The 21,095-nt window shown below is 44.6% G+C and overlaps 1 long non-coding RNA gene across 1 annotated transcript in view; it reads left to right on the top strand.

Moving 5' to 3' along the window:
* LOC103663711 overlaps window positions 1–21,095 on the top strand; it is a 332,830-nt gene that overhangs the window by 51,259 nt on the left and 260,476 nt on the right. The window contains exon 2 of the long non-coding RNA XR_005832503.1: window positions 11,474–11,564. This is a non-coding gene — a long non-coding RNA (uncharacterized LOC103663711). The remainder of the gene's footprint in view (window positions 1–11,473; window positions 11,565–21,095) is intronic.

Genomic DNA, 21,095 nt, shown 5'->3' with positions numbered 1-21,095 from the left:
TCCCCCCTGTTTTTTCCCCTTTTTAAAGTAGGCTCCACACCCAGCATGGAGCCCAAGGCAGGGCTTGACCTCATGACCTGGAGATCAAGGGTCCAATGCTCCACTGACTGCTCAGTGCCCTGCTCAGTCAGGTGTCCCAGATTTTTAGAAAATTTAGAGTTGTGCAACCATTACCACAATCTAGTTTTAGAATATTCTGACACCACAGAAGGATCCCTTGTGCCTATTTGCAGTCAATATAATTCCCTTTTTATCTCCTTTACTGGCTTAATCAGCTGTATCTTTTTTTATTTCGTTAGAAGTACCTGTAGGGTTTTATTGTATATGCCTTTAACTTACCACAGTCTTTCTTCAAGTAATACATGTTTAGTGTAAGAATCTTAGGAAAGTTTATTTCCACCCCGTCCTCTCTTCCCTCCTTCTTTGTGCTGTTGTTACTCATTTGTTTCTCCATGTGCTATGAACCCCTCAAAGCATTCTTGATATTTTTCCTTTGAACTCACTTCTCTTTTAAAGAGTTTTTTTTTAAAGTTTTTATTTAAATTCCAGTTAGTTAACATACAGCGTTACATTAGTTTCAGGTGTACAATTTAGTGATTCAGCACTTCTGTACACCACCCGGTGTTCATCATGACAAGTGTGCTCCTTAATCTCCATCACCTATTTAACCCCCTACCCTCCCCCCCACCTCCAGTCTGGTAACCATCAGTTTGTTCTCTATAGTTAAGAGTCTGTTTCTTGGTTTGCTTCTCTCTCTTTTTTGTCCCTTTGCTTGATTGTTTTGTTGTAGATCTCATATGTAAATTCCACATATGAGAGATTTCTTTTTAAAGATTTTGTTTGAGAGAGAGAGAGTGAAGAGAGAGAGACAGAGAGAGAGCATGAGCGGTTGGGAAGGACAGAGGGAGGAGAAGCAGACTCCCTGCTTAGCAGGGCTCTATCCCAGGATTTTGGGGTCATGACCTGAGCCAAGGCAGATGCTTAACTGGCTGAGCCACCTAGGTGCCCTGAGAGATTTTTTTAAAGTAAGAAGAAAGTATATTTACCCACATACATTTTATGTCTGGTGTTCTTTGTTCCTTTGTGTAGACCTCAAATTTCCATTTGCTATCATTAACCTTTGGCCTGAAAGACTTGCTTTAACATTTCTCACAGTAGAGGTCCGTTTACGATGATTTTTTTCATTCTGTGTTCAAAAGTGTCTTTATTTCACCTTTGCTTTTGTAAAACATTTTTGTGGGGTATACAATTCTGGGTTAAGAGTTCTGTTTTCATTTAGCACTTTAGAGGTATTACTGTCTTCTGGATTGCATTGTTCTGACATGAAATCTGCCATCAATCTTTATTCCTTTTTGCCTTTTTCCTCTGGCTATAAGCAATGTGATTCTGCTATGCCTTCTGTTTGAGATTTCCTGAGGTTATTGCATCTGTAGGTTTAGAGGTTTCATCAAATTTGGAAATCTCTAAGCCATTATTTCTTCAAAAAAAAAAATATATATATTTTTAAGTAGGCTCCACACCCAATGTGGGGCTTGAACTCATGACCCTGAGATCAAGAGTTGCATGTTCTACCAACTGAGCCAGCCAGTTGCCCCTCTTCAAATATATTTTTATACCTCCCCAGACCTGTCTTCTTTTTTCCTGGACTCCAATTACAAGCATATTTGTCTGCTTTATGTTGTTAGACATCTCACTGATGCTCTGTTCATTTTTTTTCTAGTGTTTTTTTTTCCTGTCAGTATTTCATTTTGGATGGCTTATATTGCTATGTCTTTACATTCATTAATTTTTTCCCTACAATGTCCAAACTGCTCCTTAATTCCATCTAGTTTATTTCACATCTCAGACATTGTATTTTTCGTCTTTAAGTTAGACTTACAACTTTTTCTGTCTTCGATGTTTCTTCTTAACATGCTTGTGCTTTCCTTTAACTTTCTGGAACTTACCTGATTATAATAATGTTTTAATGTTTTTGTATGCTTTCACGTATCATCTGTGACATTCCTTGTGATTGATTTTTCCCCCCTTCCTCATTATGGGGCATATTTTCACTTCTTTGCATGACTACTAATTTTTGATTGGATTCCAGATACTGTGTATTTTATATTGTTGAGTGTTGGAGTTCTTTGCATGCCTGTATATTGTTGGGCTTCGTTGCTCTGGGATGCAGTTAAGGTCCTTGGAATTAGTCTGATTCTTTTGAGGCTTGTTTATCAGCTTTTTAAGGGTGAGTCCAGAAGACTGGCTTTAGTGTAAGCCAGGGGTTGGCAAACTGTGGCCCACAGGCCAGCGGCCTGTTTTGGGAAACAAAATCTTATTGGAACATAGCCACACACATTTGTTTACATATTGTCAGTGGCTGCTTTTGTGTTCCAGCTGCAGAATTGAGTAGTTGTGGCAGAGGCTGTAAGGTTATAGAGCTAAAATACGTAGTGTCTGATCCTTTAAGAAAAAGTTGGCCAATATCTGTGTGAGACTAACGTGGGCTTAGTACCTACCCAATGCCCCGTGTATTAGGAGGTCTTTCCATTTTCCCTGGTTGCACCACGGACTGTGTTTCTAATCTTCTGGTTTGCCTGCAGTATTGCATCTGACTTGCCCATCCTGACTTTTTATAATTATTCTACTTCCACAATGTCTTCTTCATCTGTGATCTGTTTATTCTGTTCTTCTTTGCTGCCTCTGCCTCTTTTTCCTGCCTTAAGAATTAGGTTAGCTGGTCGTGCTAATTTCTTCCATCCTCCCCAAACTTTAGCCACCATCTGGATAGGGATGCAATAAATGCTTAGGCATCTAGAGTACAGAGTGGAGTTGTTCAGGCCCAGGGAGAAGACTCATTTCGACCGTTTGTTTTGATGTGGGGAAACGCAAGTTTTCTGGGAATTTACAAGAATAATTTCTAACATTTTTTGGTCCTCTTATTATATACCTGGTGATGTGCCAAGTACTTCATACATATCATCTCTAATTCTCCACAGCAGTTCTATGAGGGAGATATTTTTTTATATCCATTTTATAAATGAGGAAATTGAGGTTACCAGAAGTTAAGCCACTTTTCCCTGTTGTAAAAGCCAGATTTGGGGTCCAGGTCAGGCTGATGTGACTAGACTGACCAACTGCCCTGTTTAGCCTGAGATTTTCCTGGTGTTAGTACTGAAAATCCTGCTTATTAGGAAACCCCTCAGTCCTGGGCAAACCAGCATGGTTCGCTGCCCTTGTAAATTGCTCTGCCCTCCCTCAATCTCTTCTCTATGCTCACCTTATACTTTTTGCATAGTTTAAACTCTAAATGCTTGTTAACCATTTTACGTGGTGCTTGACACATGGTAAGTGCTTAAAAGTAGGAGCTGTTATTACCAGTCCTATTTCTAACCCTACTGAATATATTATTGCAGACATTTGTTCCTCTGTTGGTCTTCCTGACATCTGAACATCATTCCTCTGTGTTGGGCATCTCCTGCCTTACGAGGCAGGACCCATTTCACACTCCAGAGACGGCCAGTGGCAGAGGCTCATCCCCAACCCCATCCCCAACCTGGCAGCTAGAGCACAGGCCTGTGGCCTGATTCAGATCAGAAGCAGGGCCTGTGCAGAATCCATCCTTGTGAGAATGGTGGTGGACATATCCTGGCTTTTTGGGGCAGCAGCCATGTTCTAGAAGCAGAGGCCTGGGGCAGAACTGTGAACTGCAGTGTCTGTTTCCAATGGTATCAACAAGGGCTTCCTCACTGGACTAGGTCCAGAATGAATTTGGTGCTTGCTCCTGGCTGCAGAGGTTGTGACCTTTGTTCTCTGGCTGTTAAAGAAATTCTGTGACTTGTCAGATACCCTTTAGTAAGTTCTTTGTCTGCTTGAATTTGCCAGAATTGCTTTCTCGTCTCTGCAACTGCGAGCGCCGATTGATATATATATATACCATCTGGACGTTGTGGGCGCTTTAGACTTAATGGATCCCAGAAAGGACTCATTACCTTCCTTCAGATACCTACATCATCTTACTCGGAATCTCACAGTTCCTCAGGACTTACTAGAGTGGTGTTACTTCAAATCAGAGAGTCAGCTTCGGCTTGGTCTTCTCCACCCCTAGCCCTCTGGCATTTGCCAAGCAAGGGTCTGCCTCTTCTGGTGTTGCTTGCACTTTCCCCCAGGTTCCGTTGGCTCTTGCCTTGTTCTGACGTCCTCAGGGCAGAAAGCAGATGGTGTCCAGCATCCAGCGTCCAGCATGGTTTCTAAGGCCTAAGGATGAAGACGAAGCAGGAGAGTAAGGGAGGTAGATGGGGGCAGATTCAAACCCACAAAAGTCATGCCTTGGATGGGAGCGAAAAGAAACTTGAAGTGTTTGAAAAGAAGAGAGATTACAAAATACTGTTGATCCTCATTATTCACAGATTCTATAGTTGGAATTTTGCTTACTTGCTAAAATTCATTTGTAACCTGAAAATCAGTACCAGTGATGCCTTTGTGGCCATGTGTGGATGTGCTCTGAGAGGCTTGAGTGTGAGCCCCGTGATGTGCACTTTCCTAGCTGAGGGGGATGAAAGTGACGCTCTGCCTTCTAGTGTCAGCCCTGTGCTGTAAGCTAGTGTCCTTCTCAGTGTTTGTCTTGTGACAGGTTTTCTGTGCTTTTTGTTAGTGATTTCACTATTTGAAATGGCCCCCAGGTATAGTGCTGAAGGGCTGTTCAGTGTTCCTAAGTGCATGAAGGCTGTGATGTGCCTTAGGGAGAAGATACCTATGTCAGATAAGCTTCCTTTAGGCTTCATTTACAGTGCTCCTAACCAGGGTTCAATGTGAATGAATCAACAATGTATATTAAATAAGGTCTTTGAATAGAAATACACATAAAACAAAGTTAGTTAGGCATTGATGAGTCGATGAAAGTGTTGTGGCCAGTGGCTCGCAGGACCTAACCCTGTATTTCTGCCTAGGAACTCTGGTTCAGTATTTACAAATTCAGTATTTGTGGCAACTTGATGGAACAAAAGCCTTATGAATAATGAGAAATGACTGTGTTCTGGTGCTCACATTCAGCCCCTTGATCCTTAATAGTGCTTGATCTGGAAAAGAGAAAGTGACTTCATGGCACCCCTAGTTAGCCCTCCTGAGAAATGATTCTATCAGTCAAGATTCAACCAGAGAAGCAAAACCAGTGGAGGGTATCTTTTAAAATATATATTACAAGGAACTGACTTACATAACTATGGAAGTTGGCTAAGTGAGCCCAAAATCTGTAGGGCAACCTATCGGCAAGGGAAGATCACAAGCCAGCTGGAACCCATGGGCATGGCGGGAGCTGTTGTCCCCAGGCAGTGAAGAAGAGAAGTCCAGCAGAGGGAAAGCATTTATAGATCCGGCTGCTGTTGGAGTCTCTTTTGCCAGGAAAAGCTTAGTTTCTTTTAAAGACTCACCTGGTTACGTTAGACCCACCGAAGATAATCTTCCTGGTTTGATGTCAACTGATGAAAGCCTTTAAACACATCTGTAAAATCCCTTCGGAGAAGCACCTGCTTTAGTGTTTGATTGACTAGCTGGTAGAAGGGTATGTATGCTACAAAATAGCTCTGCCCTGACATTGTCATTTAGTCTAGCCAGGGTGACCCATATGAAGACCGTCACAACGATGCATCAAATGTAGTTCTTAATGCATCTTATTTCTAGGAGTTAGAATGATGAACTCTGCATGAATGGTTTTATTTGGCTATCTTCAAATCAGTCCACATTTCATTAAACTCCTCTCCTCTTTCCTAGGTCTGAGTGTACATAGAGAAGGTACTTTGACAGGTGGGGACACCAGAGCACAGAGAAGTAAACAGACTCATTTAAGTGATGGGGCCAGAACCTGTGCTCTTAACCTTCCTCTCATGCTCAGTCTCACTATGGCGTTGCAACAAGACATTTCTTTCTTTTTTTTTTTTAAAGATTTTATTTATTTATTCGACAGAGATAGAGACAGCCAGCGAGAGAGGGAACACAAGCAGGGGGAGTGGGAAAGGAAGAAGCAGGCTCATAGTGGAGGAGCCTGATGTGGGGCTCGATCCCATAACGCCGGGATCACGCCCTGAGCCGAAGGCAGACGCTTAACCGCTGTGGCACCCAGGCGCCCCGCAACAAGACATTTCTATTCCAGACTCCCACATATTTGGGGAGGGCAGGGTTTCTACAAGGACTGCGTGGGATCTGGTGGGCACTGGTTTTCTGGTAGAAGAGGAGGCATACTCTTTTGTTGGGGACATTAGTGTCCTTTGCAAGTGCTGGAACCTTAGACCCTAGTTCCAGAGCTCTGGTCCCTCTGGCCCTTCTCTTGAGGCATGTGCCACCCAAAGTCCTTTGAACCATCTCAACTTCTAAGTCATAAAAATTCCCCAGAAACTCTCTCAGATTTATTTCCTGAGGCTTCAACTAAATCTCCTAGCCTGGGATAGACATTCCCACAGAACTTTCCTATTAGCCTCTGGGCCCCCTTCCCCTATTCATTCATTCATGCATTCATTCATGCATCCAAGCCAGTGAGTGAATGAGCTTATACTCTGCGCCAGGAGCCTTGCTAGGTGCTGGGGATACAGCCGTTAACAGGATAGGCAAACTCTCGGTGCCTTCAAAATGATTACATTCCCAGGTCCCAGAATAAAAAGGCCTGGGGGAGTAGGATTGCCTCTTCAACAGGAAAGCCAGATTCAGTGTGCCTTGCCTCCTGCCTTTTCTCATTCAGCAGATATTTGCAAGCGTGTATGTGTTTCTGTTTTATAGGTGAACACATTAAAACAGTTTTACATCATTAAAAGTCCCTCTTCATCGTCCTCACCCATTTTCTCCCTTCCCTGCTCCTATTCTCTACCCCAAAGATGACCCTTATCCATTTAGTGCCTATCTTTCCACATGTTTCTTCCATGTGTTTATAAACAAATGTGAATATATTCTGTTTGGAAGTATTTGTAATTGTACACAATAGCCAGTCCATAAATGCTTATCGACGGATGAATGAATCTGTTTTCAGTGTGTTTCTCCCTGGTTTTCTTGCTGCCCTCCATGATTTCTGAACCCTTCCTGGGCAGAGTGGCTACGCAGATGAGGAGAGCAAAGGCTCTGAGTTCCTGGTTTTCCCTTGAACCACATTAATTGGACACAGACATAAGAACTGGTTGTCTATGTTAACACCATCATACAACACCATAGGCTGGGTGGCCTAAACAACAGAAATTTATTTTTTAGAGTTCTGAAGGCTGGGCAAGATCAAGGTGGCAGCATGACTGGATTCTGGTGGGTGTTCTCCTCCTGGCTTGTAGATACCACCTTCTGCTCATGTCCTCAAATGGTGAGGAGAGAAGGTAGTGGGAGATCTCTTTCTCTTCTTACAAGGCCATAGTCCTGTTGGAGTAGGGCCTCACCTTTATGGTCTCACCTCACTTAACCTCCTAAGACCCTCTAGATAAAGTCACACTGGGATAGGGTTTCACATATGGCTGTTGGGGGGACACTGTTCCGTCTTTAGCCCTGTCCGTGATGTCCTGGCATGCCTTAGGGCTACCACATACAGAGCTGGGCTGCCCCAGTGCCCCTGGTTCAGGGTTCTCCTCCCAGTGGGCACGCTCTAGGATGTTTATTGACTCATGCATTTCTTAGAGTAGAACTACTTTCCTGGGACCTGGGGGAAGCTGAGGGCCTCCCAGTGGCCTCCATCCCTAGCATTCCATTTGAATTAGTGGAAATTTCAACCACCACTTTGTGAGTGGTTCCAGATGTGCATACTGGGGAGAGTGAGATGGCTTGGGGAGAGCTTGATAGCTGGAAAGACAAGCTTAAAATTAAAAGTTAAATTAAGTTTGGGGTGTGTGGCAGCTGCCATCACCTGAAGGTCCAAGAAGGGGAACAGTGCCATCATGAGATGCCTCAGCCTGTTAAAAATAGGGGCTAGCCCCGTGCCTTCATGAAGCAAGTGGCAAGCTAAAGGCAAGTAACTAACCTCTTCCCTTGGCCCAGATCTTAGTCGGTTTTAAAGGCTCAGAAGGACAGAGACAGATGCAAGAGAAGGAAATAGAGAATCCACACAGAGTGACAGAGAAGAGAGAACTGTTCCCTGGGAGATTGAGGGCTAATTAGTCTTTGGAAGGCGATTTCAAAGGAGAAACTGTCAAGTGCCCACAGAGAATCTGTTGTGGGGATTGTGAGTCACTGAAGATGGCTCTGAGACACATTTCTGTAGTGGTTCAGATGCTGGGATGAAAGACTATGATGCAGGGTTTTAGGGGGGATGGAGTGGATGACGTTTGTGGAAGAAATATTGGGGGGAAATGAGCTTATGGCTTGATGTGGCAAGAATGCTTATAAGGCAAGCCAAACATGAAGACTCTGTGTTATTCAGAAATGAGATGTCTGCTTGATGTGGGAGAACCATGTGGCAAATGGAACTGCAAAATTAGATCTACAAAAATCAAAGGTTTGATCGAGGACCAGGACTGTGAAGCTGGTAACCTGCTGTCAGGGTGGGTTGACTTGCATCAGCCATGAATGTGGACTCAGGGACAGTTGTTCAGCATGGGGAGTTTATACCAGGTAGCTGCATTGGAGAAACTTGCTGTGCATCATCAGGTAGCACTGCAAGAAGGTACCAGAAGGGTTAAGAGCCTAGATCTTGTGATCAGGTAAGCTCTAGCACTTTCTATGGACAAGTCACAACCTCTCTGAGCCTCAGTTTCCTCATCTAGGAAGGTGGGTCAAAAATAGTACCTACATACTAGGGCTGAAAAGACTAAATAAGGAAGTGCCTGGAAGAGGGTTTGTTCATGGTAAATGCTCAACAAATATTAGCTGTAATTATACCAGTTAAGCAATACAACTTGTGTCCTTACAATAACGACATTTTTGGTCAGTTTCTCAAGCCAGAAAGAATAGACATGTGAAGAAGGAAATAAATAGAACACAGGTGCAGTCAAATGGATTTTGGCCAAAGCCATGCCAAAGGGAGCAGAGGAGAGTGCTCGAGCTGTGGTAGGAGTGTTTACCAAGTTAGGAGAGGGAATTGAGTAATTGAGAGGTATGGGAGAATTGAAAGGGAGAAAAAGAAACAAAAGCAGTGAATTTTACATTCTTGTTAGCCCCACTGCCACTGACTTGGGTAAAGCACCCACTATGTACATTGTGCCCTATTGGATATGGGAATCTGTGGAAATAGATGGACTGGCCCAGGTCATGTGGTCTTCACAGGACATGTTGTGATGAGCAAAGTGAGTGTAGCCATGTTGGAAGAATTAAACACCACACACAGGCAGGAAGCACTACCCCAGCAGAGGCATGGTTCTGTCTCAGGGAGGATCCACCACCTCAGGGATGCCAAATATGTCTAACAGAACCTGAGTGTCCACTTTTTGTATTGGACTGTTCCATGTGCTCAGTGAAATATGCAGCCTTATCTCCCGCTTTCATCCCCGTTTAGAAGAAGGAAGGTGGGGAGAACGTTGAGGAAGATTTAATGAACATTCCAGGAGAAAGGAGATGAGCCCAATGGGGGGGTGGGGGAATGGGGTAGGAAAAGAGAAAAGTTCCAGTTCGAGATGATGACATAGGAGGACCCTGAACCCACCTCCTCCAGGCACACACCAAATCTACACCTATTTGTAGAGCACTTCCTCCTGAAGAAGAACTGAATGCTGACTGAACAGCTTCTGAAAAACAAGATAGACACACAGAGAATAACGGCAAGAGAGAGGAGACATGGTAACAAGGGGAACCCCACCCCCCAGGCTGTGAAGGATAGTACTGAGGGACCATGAGCAGATTTGTTGGCCCTGGGGCACAGAGAAAAAGCTAAGGTTTAGAAGGGCAACTAGAGGGGCGCCTGGGTGGCACAGCGGTTAAGCGTCTGTCTTCGGCTCAGGGCGTGATCCCGGCGTTATGGGATCGAGCCCCACATCAGGCTTCTGCGCTAGGAGCCTGCTTCTCCCTCTCCCACTCCCCCTCCCCCTGCTTGTGTTCCCTCTCTCGCTGGCTGCCTCTATCTCTGTCAAAAAAAAATTTTTTTTTTAAAAAAGAAGGGCAACTAGAATATAAAGAAACCAACTCTAGAATTCTGCCAAACGGAACTCTGTCTGGGCCAGAGAGGCTGACGAGTGCCACTGTTTTTCTTCTCCATACACCTTGATAACATGGACAGGAGCAGAGAACAGATTGGTATTTGCCAGAGGGGAGTGGGGCGGGGGGATGGGCAAAAGAGATGACAGAGAGGGGGAGGTGCAGGCTTCCAGTTAGGGAATAAGAAAGTCACGGAGATGAAAGGTACAGCATAGGGGAGGAGCGTTGTATGGTGACAGATGGTAGCTAACTTGCAGTGAGCATAGCATAACATAGAGAGGTGTCAAATCACTAGAATCACTATCTCATAAACCTGGAACTAACGGGTAACACTGTGTGTCAGGTATACTTCAACCAAAAAAAAAAAAAAAAAAAGATCAGATGCAAGGGATATTGTTTTCACGGATACCAGTATGAGTCAACAAGAATGTGGGAGAAAGGGAAAGAACCCAAGAGTTTTGGCCTGAGCGACCATAAAATCCTCTGTGCAGAGGTGGGGGGCATTGGAGAAACTTGGACCAGTGGCCATCACATTTTAGAGTGTTAAAGAATCACCTGTGCAGCTCCGTACTGCAGATGGCTAGTACATATCCCAGACCGACGGAGTCTGAATTTCCAGGGTTGGCCAGAAATCTGCCTTTTTAGCAGGCACCCCAAAGATTCTGATGCAGGTAGTCTGCAAATCATACCCTGAGAAAAGCTGGAATAGAGAAAACGAACATCTTAGCCTGGCTCTCCAGAAAGCAGGATCTGAGGAAGAGCTGTGGTGCTAGTACTTAATCAGGGTGATAAAATCCCAGGATGGTGAGGGGGAAGTAGGAAAGTAGTACATTGATTTTTTTGTGTGTGTTGGCTATCATTTCAAAATAAGCCATGAAGATTCAAGCGGTCCCTCAGCGTGTGGGGTTGCTCCAGATAGTTTGCAGGAGGAATCACACCTCTGCATACTTGGAGGGGGAAGGAAATAGAGGGGTCTGGCCCTTTCCCCACACTGCTCGGACACCTGTTTTCCATTGGTAAAATTCACTCCAGTGAGAACTCAGTCCCCTACTTTTTAGTCCGTTGGTCCCTTGGTGACTTCTCTGGAAGCAGTCTCCATGCCTCTGGTAGCAGAGTGGCAACCAGGGTGGGTGGGACGCTGGCCTGGAGGAAAATGGAGGAAGGAAGCCCTTGAGGGCACGTGAGATGGTGCACAGCTTTGTCCCCTAGGATGCTCGACAAGTCAGGCTGGCAAAGGTTTCCAGTCCCCACAGTGAATTACAATTTTGAAGCTGGATTAAGAAGAAAGATTTGAAGGGAAATTATCTAAATAGAGTTATGTTAACAGTGCTAGGAAGAACAAAAGCCTAGATTTGGTATCCATAGTAAGTGTCTTTAAATTCTTTTTGATTTGTATTTCTTGCCCCAGGAAAACTTCCAGTGAAAGAAGACACTGATGATCAAATGACACACGAGAGCAGTTGCAGATTTTTGCCAACAGGGGCCTGCATAAATTCAAGGTATCACCTGTTTACTTTATATCCTGAATTAACTTTCTGCCTTCCCAGTCCAGAGTTTTAATAAAAGGTTTCACTTGGGCTAGAGAGCAAATGTGTTTGTGAATCTCATCCAAAATCCCACAGCTTTTTCTCTAAAGACCTGTAAGTTCCTAAGACACTCTAAAAGGAGTATAAAAATAATAATTGTATTTCTTGAAGGCTGCCAATGGTATACCGGGTTCCAGAGAGTCATAACCTGTTTGACGCTTACGTGAAGCTTTCCATCTGTGTGTTACCAGGACGTGGCTAACATTACACACTGGCAAATGGTATTAATCTGTCATAGAAATGGGGGAACTTAGTTTCAGAAAGTTTAAATATCTGATCATGTCTTATAAGGAGCTGATAACAAATAGACCATTAGATTTATTTTCCAGTATCATCCTGAACCATATAAAAATATTTCAGGTGGCTGTGAGATCTGATCCTAGGAAGAAACATCTCTTGAGAGTCATGAAGATGTTGATAACTCGGTAGTGAAGGGTTGGTTTTAGTTTGTGTGTATATGTGTGTTCCGGGGGCAGGGTGTAAAAATTTGGAGCTGTTTTTAAACGCAGTCAATGGACTTGGGGAAGGTGAAGGGTGGGTGAGGGTTGGTAGATAACTCATGGTTTGAGGTAGAGGTAAAGGATGGAGAAGCAGACATTGTGTTGGTTATTAAGTGCCTGTAAGCAATGTAGTTTTGAATTGACAAGTAAAGAAAAGGTGTTGAGCAACTCAAGGGGCAGAATGGGGAAGAGGAAGAAATGAGAGGCTAGTGTCAAGCAAAGGAGGAGAGAAGGAAGGTAGGATGGGAGAAAGGAAAGAGAGAGATTGAGATTGTGGTTGTTGTGGGAAGGGTACGTAATCCATTAAGGAATTTATTGCAAGAGCTATTTGCCATGCAGAAGGAATGGTTATTGGTGACTGGGCAGGTAATGTTCATTCAGAAAGGTTTTATTGAACAATTACATACATGACATTGGGACACCAATGGGAAGAAGAGTTTGTTTCTTGTTTACTGTGGGACATCTTTTTTTCCCCTAAGCCTTCAGATGCATACCTGTTTAGAAAAAGAAAGTCAGCAATGATGGTTGAACAGGATGCTTTGTCTACAAGGTCTCTCCTAGCTCTAGAATTCTTTGATTCTGGGCCATGATCCCTGGGGCTCCATGGAGTGTATAGCAAGTGTGTTCATTGCCGGCTGGATCCCTATAGGGTGGGCAGTTGTTGTTTTCACTTCCTGCCCCAGAATCTTATTTCTGTTAGATAGTATTATTTCAGTTCCAGATTGATCGAAAGTGTAACCAAAGGCAACTTCAACATAAAAGTAATGTATTGGCTCACAACACTGGGAAGTGTTGAGTGGATGCATTCAGAATGGCTTAATCCAGGACCTCAAATGCTGTCACAGTGTTCCAGTTTCCCTCTTACTTTTTGAAGTTCTGCTTCCCCTCGGTTGACTCCACTTTCACATCTTTTCTTCCCTATGGCAGCAGGATGACTGCCACAGCTTCAAAGTCATCACCTTTCAGTCCCAAACCTGGGTAGAGAATGTGTCTATCCGAATGAACTTCCATGCACATCCTGGAAATCATATACCGGTTTAGGTCTAATGCCCATCCTTGAACCAAACATTGTGGCCAAAGGGGTTAAATTGTGCTGATTGGTCAGGACTGGGCCACATGCTCCCCCATGCTAGAGCCTTATGGTCTGGGGAGTTTGGGACAGCGTTACCAGAACATGGGGAATGCATTCTGGGTAACCCAAAATTAATACGGGGCTATTCCAGGCTCAGTGAAACCCAGGAAGAAACCTGAGATACTGATCCAAAAAAAATGGAACAAGAAAAGGCCAGCGGGGGTGGAAGCAAGAAAGAATTCCAGTCCACAGATGTCTCGGATTGAATGTGACGTGTCCAGGGTGGCAGCTCACTGCCCACTCAGGTTGCCCTTTGCTCCCTGGGCTGACCAAGGATTTTGTCTAACCCTGGTACATAGTTACTTTCAGGAGATTACAGGGGGGAAATACTCCACTTCCTGTGTAGGATGACACTCTTCACCCTCCCCTCCCACGCAGGCCATATGTTCATTCTAAGCCTCTGCATCCAGCCAGAAAAGCCCTTTGTGTTTTCTTGGCAAACCTCGAGCCCAGTAATTAAAGTCCATATGCAAAGCTGCTACCTCCAGCCCACACCGAGGTCTTTTAATTAGTATGTAATTGGTAAGAGAGGTACTATCAAATAGCTCCCAGTCTGGCCGGCTGGAAATGCCGTGTTTGAAAAGTCCCAGACCAGAGAGGGATAATAAATACTTTAAGTCCCATCTGTTGGAATGATTTGTTTAAGGTAGAAATTTCTGTTCTGTTACTATTTTTACCAATTCTGCTTATAGCATTTCTTAAACCCTGTAACAACTAGCAGAGTATTCACTGGAGGTAGGAATGCGAGTAAATGAACCAGAAGAAAGCTTAGCAAATCCATGGGTGTTTTTTTTTTTTTCTTTCCTTCAAAGAAATTCATAAAATGTAGTGGGGNNGGGGAGGGAAAGAGGTGAGCTGGGCATTTGGTTCGAATGGCTCATCAGGAACTCTGGGGTTATGTCCTTTCATGAGAACAACTGTCAGGGAAGTCAGCCTGTTAACTATCTGTGGTCTTTGAAGCGAGCAGTGCCCCTCTCTTTTAGCATGGCCCCCAAAGCACTGTGTGAGTCTTTCTCAGTGCGAGGAAGGACTTTGAATTCACCTTGGTAAACCAGGGTCCTCACCTGTAGAGAAGCAAAGGGAACAGAAAGCAGGGAGGCTGAGATTTCATTGCCCTGTGGAAGCCATGCAGACCAGAGTAAAGCTGGAGTAATCATAATGATGATGAATAGTAGTAGTAGTACTAATAGGGTGACCTCATCATCATCGTCGTGGCAGCCAGCATTACCATGCACTCACTATGTGCCCAGCACTCTGCTCAACATTTTATGTGAATGGTCATCTGATCTTCACACCAATCTGTGAGGTCCCTGCTAGTGCTCTCCCCTGTTTTACAGATGAGAAATCTAAGACTCTAATGGCTTGACTGACTTGCTGAAGGTCACCAGCTAGTAAGTGGTAGAGTCAGTGTTTGAACCCCAGGGGTCTGACTCCAGAGCCTGGGCTCTTACCATCATACGTGCTGTCTCCTCCCAAGCATCACTGAGTGCTTTGGTTTTGCTGGAAGAATATGTCATGGAAGAAGGAAGACAGAAGGCAGATGGCTGAGTTCCTTCCAGGTTCTTTGTATTCATTTAGCCTTTGGAGCAAATCAATAGTCGAAACTCGAGGTTTAGAAACGCAGGCAGTTATGCAACATGGCCCTCAAGGAGAATGAGTCTGAGGCCCCTCTCAGCTCTTGAGACTTCACAGTTGGCCCCCACCTGTGGACATAAGAAGGGTGGGTACTCTATGGGCACCACATCCAGAGCAGGATGTGAGAATGGGGTGTGTGTGGAGCTTTTAGGCCCCTAGAAGGCACATATAACCTTGGATGGGCCTTTCTGTCTCCCTTCATGTGGCCAGAACACTGAGGGTCTTAACACTCTTCCCTCCAAAGGACCCCTCTCTCTCTCCTGTCCTCCTAACTCTGCTACTTGAGGGATAAAAATACGACCTAACCTTGCCCCATGTGCCCTTCTAGATGGAAGTCCTCTTGGAAGAGAGTCTTGTGCTGAGAGATGATTTGGAGTAAGGCCCATATCCCCTGAGAGAAGGCCTCATTGACTGGCCTTTTTTCAGTTGTGGTCTTGTTCTTTTGTCTGCCTCTTCGTTCGTTCATTCATTCGTCATTCTCATTCTTTCCCTCAAGTGCAGCCGCCTTCTCTCCCTTGGTTGGAGAGGGTCTGGGGAGGTGGCCTAGATTTACTCCATTCTGGGCATTGGGTCCACCACTCCATTAGTCTTGCTTTTCTCTTCTTCTGTGTGTTAGGGTGGTAGCTGGCTCTTGTGGGAGGTTCAGATTTGGGCCCAGAAGTGAATATTCAAGGGTGGCTCTCAGGCTTAGCTCGTCCTAGTAGGGAGCTCATAGCCCAGCTAGTCTTGCTGGAGTCCTGCTCGGAGCTTGAGACCAACCCCAGCCAATAACAAAGTGTTGTTCTGCCTAGCTTTGTTCTCTCCGCACCCCTTTTCCCCAGGGGCCTTGTAGGGACAGTGGCTGGTTTGTGGCAGGACTTTGGTTGGTCTGTGCCTTGGCCAATCCCATCATAATGCCATATTACTCTTGCTCCTTCAGACTCCTGTGCATGCACCCGGGTACTTGCCTGTGGACGTTGGGCACACTCTGTTAGCCAGCTGAGATGGGTCAGTCTGGGTGGGTGGGATCTAGATTGAAGGAGATGGAGGAATTTGTGGTAGTGTTGTGGTGCACTGAACGGAAGGCCAGAAATGAAAACATTGGTGTAAAGTAGCATAGAACCAGGAACGAGGGTAAGGGAGGGGACAGCTGTAGGAACTGACAAGAAGGAAAGTCAGAAAGTCCGGCTTCTAAATGGAAGTCCTCTTTGTAGAAAAAACTATGGCATTTAAAATGCCATATTTAACATAAATTAAAGGTGATTAAGGCTAGAATCTGGAGTAAATGTTATTTGTCTGACACTTAAATCCTTCTCGAATGTTTTCTCCTTACAACATAATAGTATTTCAGGTTTTGGTTGTAATGCCGTATTAATAGATTGATCAGCTCCATAAGAGAAGTATTTATAGTAATTTTCATTTTTGCAACATTTAAAGCAACAATTGTTTTTAAAAAGTCTTTGTAATATTCCTGATAAAACTAAGGGCCTTGCCTGACCACTACATGTAGTTTGGTTGATATCTAGGGATGGTTCCAACGTGCAGACTCAAGGTAGGTTTCTTGGTGGCTTGTCCGCACCTGCGGGAGATCTGGTGCACCCACTAAAGTTACAAGGCAGCTATTAGCCATGAACTGACACCAAGATTAGAGGTTAAACTCTGAATTGGTTTAAATGGTATCATGTGTCCACCAGGGCAGAGTGAGGTGGGGGGCATGTGTTTGCCAAATGGTGGGAAGTCACTCCAGCCTGGGGAAGAAAGTCTTCTGATTAACATGAGCCACACACCTAGAGAAGTGAGGTTAGGGTAGACTTGTTGAAAAAGCCTTGAATCTGGAGTCAGGGAGAACTATGTTTTGCATCCTGACTGTGTGACCCTGGAAAGTCTCAGTTTGTCATCTTAAAATGGAAATGATAACACCTGACTTATAAAAAGATTGAATTCGTTGAATGTGAACTCAGGCAATTCTTGCTGGCATAAGCGCAACGAAGTTAGACCAAGCTGCATTAATAGGAAAACAGCAGCAGCCCTGGTGGGAGATGGAGAATTGGGCAGAAGCGTCCAGCCTGCTGGACTGGAGCATGGTGTGATTGAGAGAAAGGTTAAGTCCCCCAGCCCTGGATTAAATTTTTCTCCCTGCTTTCTAGTTCCTTCTGTGAGGCAAGGAATACAGACTAGCCCAGCAGACTGCTAAGGGCAAGGACCCTGGATACAAGGAAGCCTGGAGAAAAATTGTAAACTGAGGAGAGGGAACTCTTCAACAGTAGCTGAAATAACACCTTGCACAGAGGAGACACTAAATACACATTTATTAGGCAAGACAATAAAGGTAGATGACTTTTTTTGAATCTGTATTGTTAGTGTCTCATTCATGGTTTTTTACCTCACTGATACAAACAGGTATCTCTTTATACATGATGTAAAAATAGAAGCAGAAAAAAATCAACCTAGTGGTTGGGCTGACTAGATAAAATCAACTAAATAAATTGGAATAATGATACCTGACACAATCCTTGATTCGTTCAGCCTGATGACGGGGGACATTCCATGGGCCATACACTCCTACTGGGGGCATGGGGAGAGTCTGTGCATGAGATCGTTAAGCTCCCTGGTGGGATTGTGAGGAGAGAGAGCGTTAACACATGCTCACATAAGCTGGGTGGCTTCAGATACAGACAAGTGCTATGGAAATGATCGCTCATGTAAATGTCCAATCTCATAGAAGGGGAGGTACACAGAGAGACGAGGGAGGGATGCTTGTGCTGAGATCTGAGAAAGGGATAGGAGTGACCAGGCAAAGGACACAGTGAAAGCGAGGGTGAGGAGGGGCAGAGCACTGCAGGCAGAGGGAGTAGTACGTGCAATGGCCCGTGGCTGGGTGCAGTGTCAAATGTGTACTTGGTATATAGAGAATGCGGTGGGTGGAGGGGAGGGTGTATGGAGATGAGGAGGGAGGTGAGCAGAGGCAAGTTCATCCTTTTGTCTTCTCATCCTCTGGGCAAATGGTTGTTGAACAGCTCTTGTGTGCCAGGCCAACTGAGGTGCAATGGCGAGCAAGATGGACCTGGTCCTTGGGAGCTCACAGCTCATAGTAGAGAGGATGCTCTTTCCATTACTATGGTAACCTAATGGATTATTTAATTTCTAATTGTTGTTTTTTAGGATCTCTTATCTTGCTAAATGTAATTTCTTATTTTAAAAAAATGACAGCATGTTCTGGGTGTCTGGTGTTTTGTGGAATAACACATTCCTGATGAAGACATTGCTTTTCAGCTAAAGAAGTCTTGAGGTTGAGGGCAAGAGGGTCAACACAGGTATTCTGTGTTGATTGTGATTAGTCTGTTGATTGACTTTACTCACAACCTTTAGGACATGGTCTTAGGAAGTCTCAGCATTTGCAAATGCCAAAGTGAATCTGTCTGGAAGGAGATGGGTAAGAAATGAGCTGTTTATTAGTTAGTGGAACATTAGTTGCTGTTAACAGATAAACATTAACATTTCAATGGCTTGCTGTCTAAATTTATTTCTCACCTGCTGTTCCTGGTCAGTGGGTGGTTCTCCTCTAAGCAGTGCTTGGGGCTCCCTGGTTTCTTCCATGTTGTCACTCTACCCTCCCCCTCATGTAGCTGCTAAGATCACACAGAAGGGAAAGAACGTGGCAAAGTACACATGGGAGGGTGTCATGGACCTGGCCTGAAAGGGCACCCATTGCTCCTCCCCATATTCCACTGGCCAGAACTCAGTCACGTGGCCACATCTGGGAGGTTGGGAAATGTAATCTAGCTGTGGGCCCAGGAAGAAACAGAAACCGTTTTAAGGACCAATGAACCGTCTCTACGACCATCTACAATTTAATTTTCCTGGCACTTAAAAAAAAAAAAGCTGAAGTTGGAAAATATTTCAATTTTTATATGTTCATTTGTGATCTAAATAATGGCACTCTAAAAATGATTTGTTACTTTTATTTTCTTTTGTCTCTTTTTTCTTCTTTTCTTTCTTTATGTTGAGAGTTAGAAATTTCCATTAACTTTAAATTTATTTTTATTTTACAGGCTTGAATATAGCCTGCTTATCTTTCATATATGTCAGTCTAAAAATGTCGGTGGGCAATTAATAATTTAGAAAACCACTTATCTCCGTTCAGAGGGGGAATTAGAAGTGTGCAGTTCGCTTTGGAGAGCACAAGATAATTTAGTTTTAAGGACACCTCATTCTGAACAGATGAAAGGAAAGGATGGAACTCAGGTTCTCCCAAACCCTCAATCTCTCTCTCCATCCTTAATAACAAATGGGGGAAGGAAGTAATAATGGGGCCTGTTTTTGAGATCTGTTAATTTTCGCCATGATTATACTGTGCTACGAAATGTGAAAGACATTAGGGACTCTGAGCACAGTCCCCCTAAATGCCCCATTGCCCACAGGGAACCAGCCAGAGGCTGGGGTTGGCTTCAGATGGCTGGACAGGTGGCCTTGTAATTAAAACCTTTCCCTTCTAACTGCAGGCCTTGTTTTGCCAGGAAACTGAGGTGAAGAAAATGTTCTAGTTATATGCCTATACCAGCTGCTTTGAAAGCTTCCTTACAGCTGTCCCCAAACCATAGCAGACAGCCACATCTCTACTTTCAAAATCTTGGGGGCTTAGTGTTATTTGAGATGGGATAAGCAGGCATAGAGATGAGGGAAGATTTCTTCCTGATCTCCAAAGTTCTGAGCCTTATTTGAAGAATCAAACAGCACACACACAAAAGTCTGGAATGCACGCATTTCCTCCTTACATGCAGACGGCCATTATCCGTCCTCATTGTATAGGTGAGAACTCCGAAGCACAGAGGATTTAAGTAACTCCATCAAGGTCACACAGTTAAATGTCAGAGTCAGGATTCAAATCCAGGTAGTCTTGACTCTAAATTCGGCCTTTGGTGACCACTACTCTCAGGCATGTCCGAAATTTAATTCCTGATCATTCCCCACGTAGAGTCTCTGCCTTCACTTTTTCTCTATGTCAGTTCACAGCCACATCATCCTTCCAGGGGCTCAGGCCAGAAACCTGGGTGTGCTCCTTGACTTCTCCCCTTCTCTCCTACCCCACGTAGCGGAAAATTCAGTTAATCGTGTCTTCAGAATACATCCAGCACCCCATGATTTCCGTTGCTCTGTACCACCTTTGTCAAAACCGTCTGTGTTGCAGTCCCTTTTCTACAGTAGCCTTGACATTGATCTATCCACTTGTAGTCTTGCTGCCGCCCCAGGCTCTTCTCATCACACTGGCCACAGTGATCCAGCACTGGGAGGCAGCTGTACTCCACAACACCATTCTGGGACTGAGGGTCATTCTCTCCTGTTCCCCTTCCCTTGCTTTGCTGTGTTCATTTGTAAGAAGGTCAGAGCTCTCTATCGTCATTCTAGCCCACAGAAAGGGAGTAAGAAAGGAAATCCTGGGCTGCCATTTGCTATGCAACAAATGATACGAAATTTGTATACATCATTTCCATTCACATTTTGCTGGTAAATAAATGGTCACCTGGCCAACCTATCTGTGGGAGGGGGGGATCTGGAAAATGAAGTCTCTGAATGGATTGCCATATTCCAGCTCTCCTAAGAAGAGGAGAATGGATCTGGAGGGTAACCAGCATTGTGCCAGAATACAGGAAGGGAAGTGGGTAGACCACTTAGGAGATTTCTTAGAGGCCTAGGGGAGCGTTGACAGTAGCTTGACAGTAGCTCAGTAAAGAGGCCGTGGAGATGGAAAGAGGTAGACAGATTTGAGATGTACTTGGGAGGTGACCTGGGGTGGGTATAGGGGCTGAGGGGAAAAAAAACAAAAAAGAATCAAGGATGACTCCCAGATATTCCTTTTATGAGAGCCAGAGTGTTGCCTTTTTCTGAGCCAAGAAAGCAGTCATTGGAAATACCTATTTCTGGAGCAGCCTCCTTTGGCCAGTGTGTGAGGCCTGTCGTAGGGGCCCCTCTTGCATCACTGGAAGCAACCATGGCGGGTTGAAATGGCTCAGAGGAAGGGTCTGAGGGGCAGTGTGCTCGAATGATGAAATGCATTTTATCTTGAAATGCTTGGGAGAAAGGAGGAGGGCAGCCTGTCCTTGGTGCCTTGATAGGCCAAAGTGCCGGGCAAGATGGAGATGACCTAAAAGAAGCCAGGCGCCTCAGAGCCCATGTTGTGCTTGCAGCCCCAGGTAGGTC

The sequence above is a fragment of the Ursus maritimus genome, unplaced genomic scaffold (assembly GCF_017311325.1).
Source record: "Ursus maritimus isolate PB19 unplaced genomic scaffold, ASM1731132v1 scaffold_5, whole genome shotgun sequence".
Lineage (NCBI taxonomy): Eukaryota > Metazoa > Chordata > Mammalia > Carnivora > Ursidae > Ursus > Ursus maritimus.
This window is presented reverse-complemented; position numbering and strand designations above follow the sequence as displayed.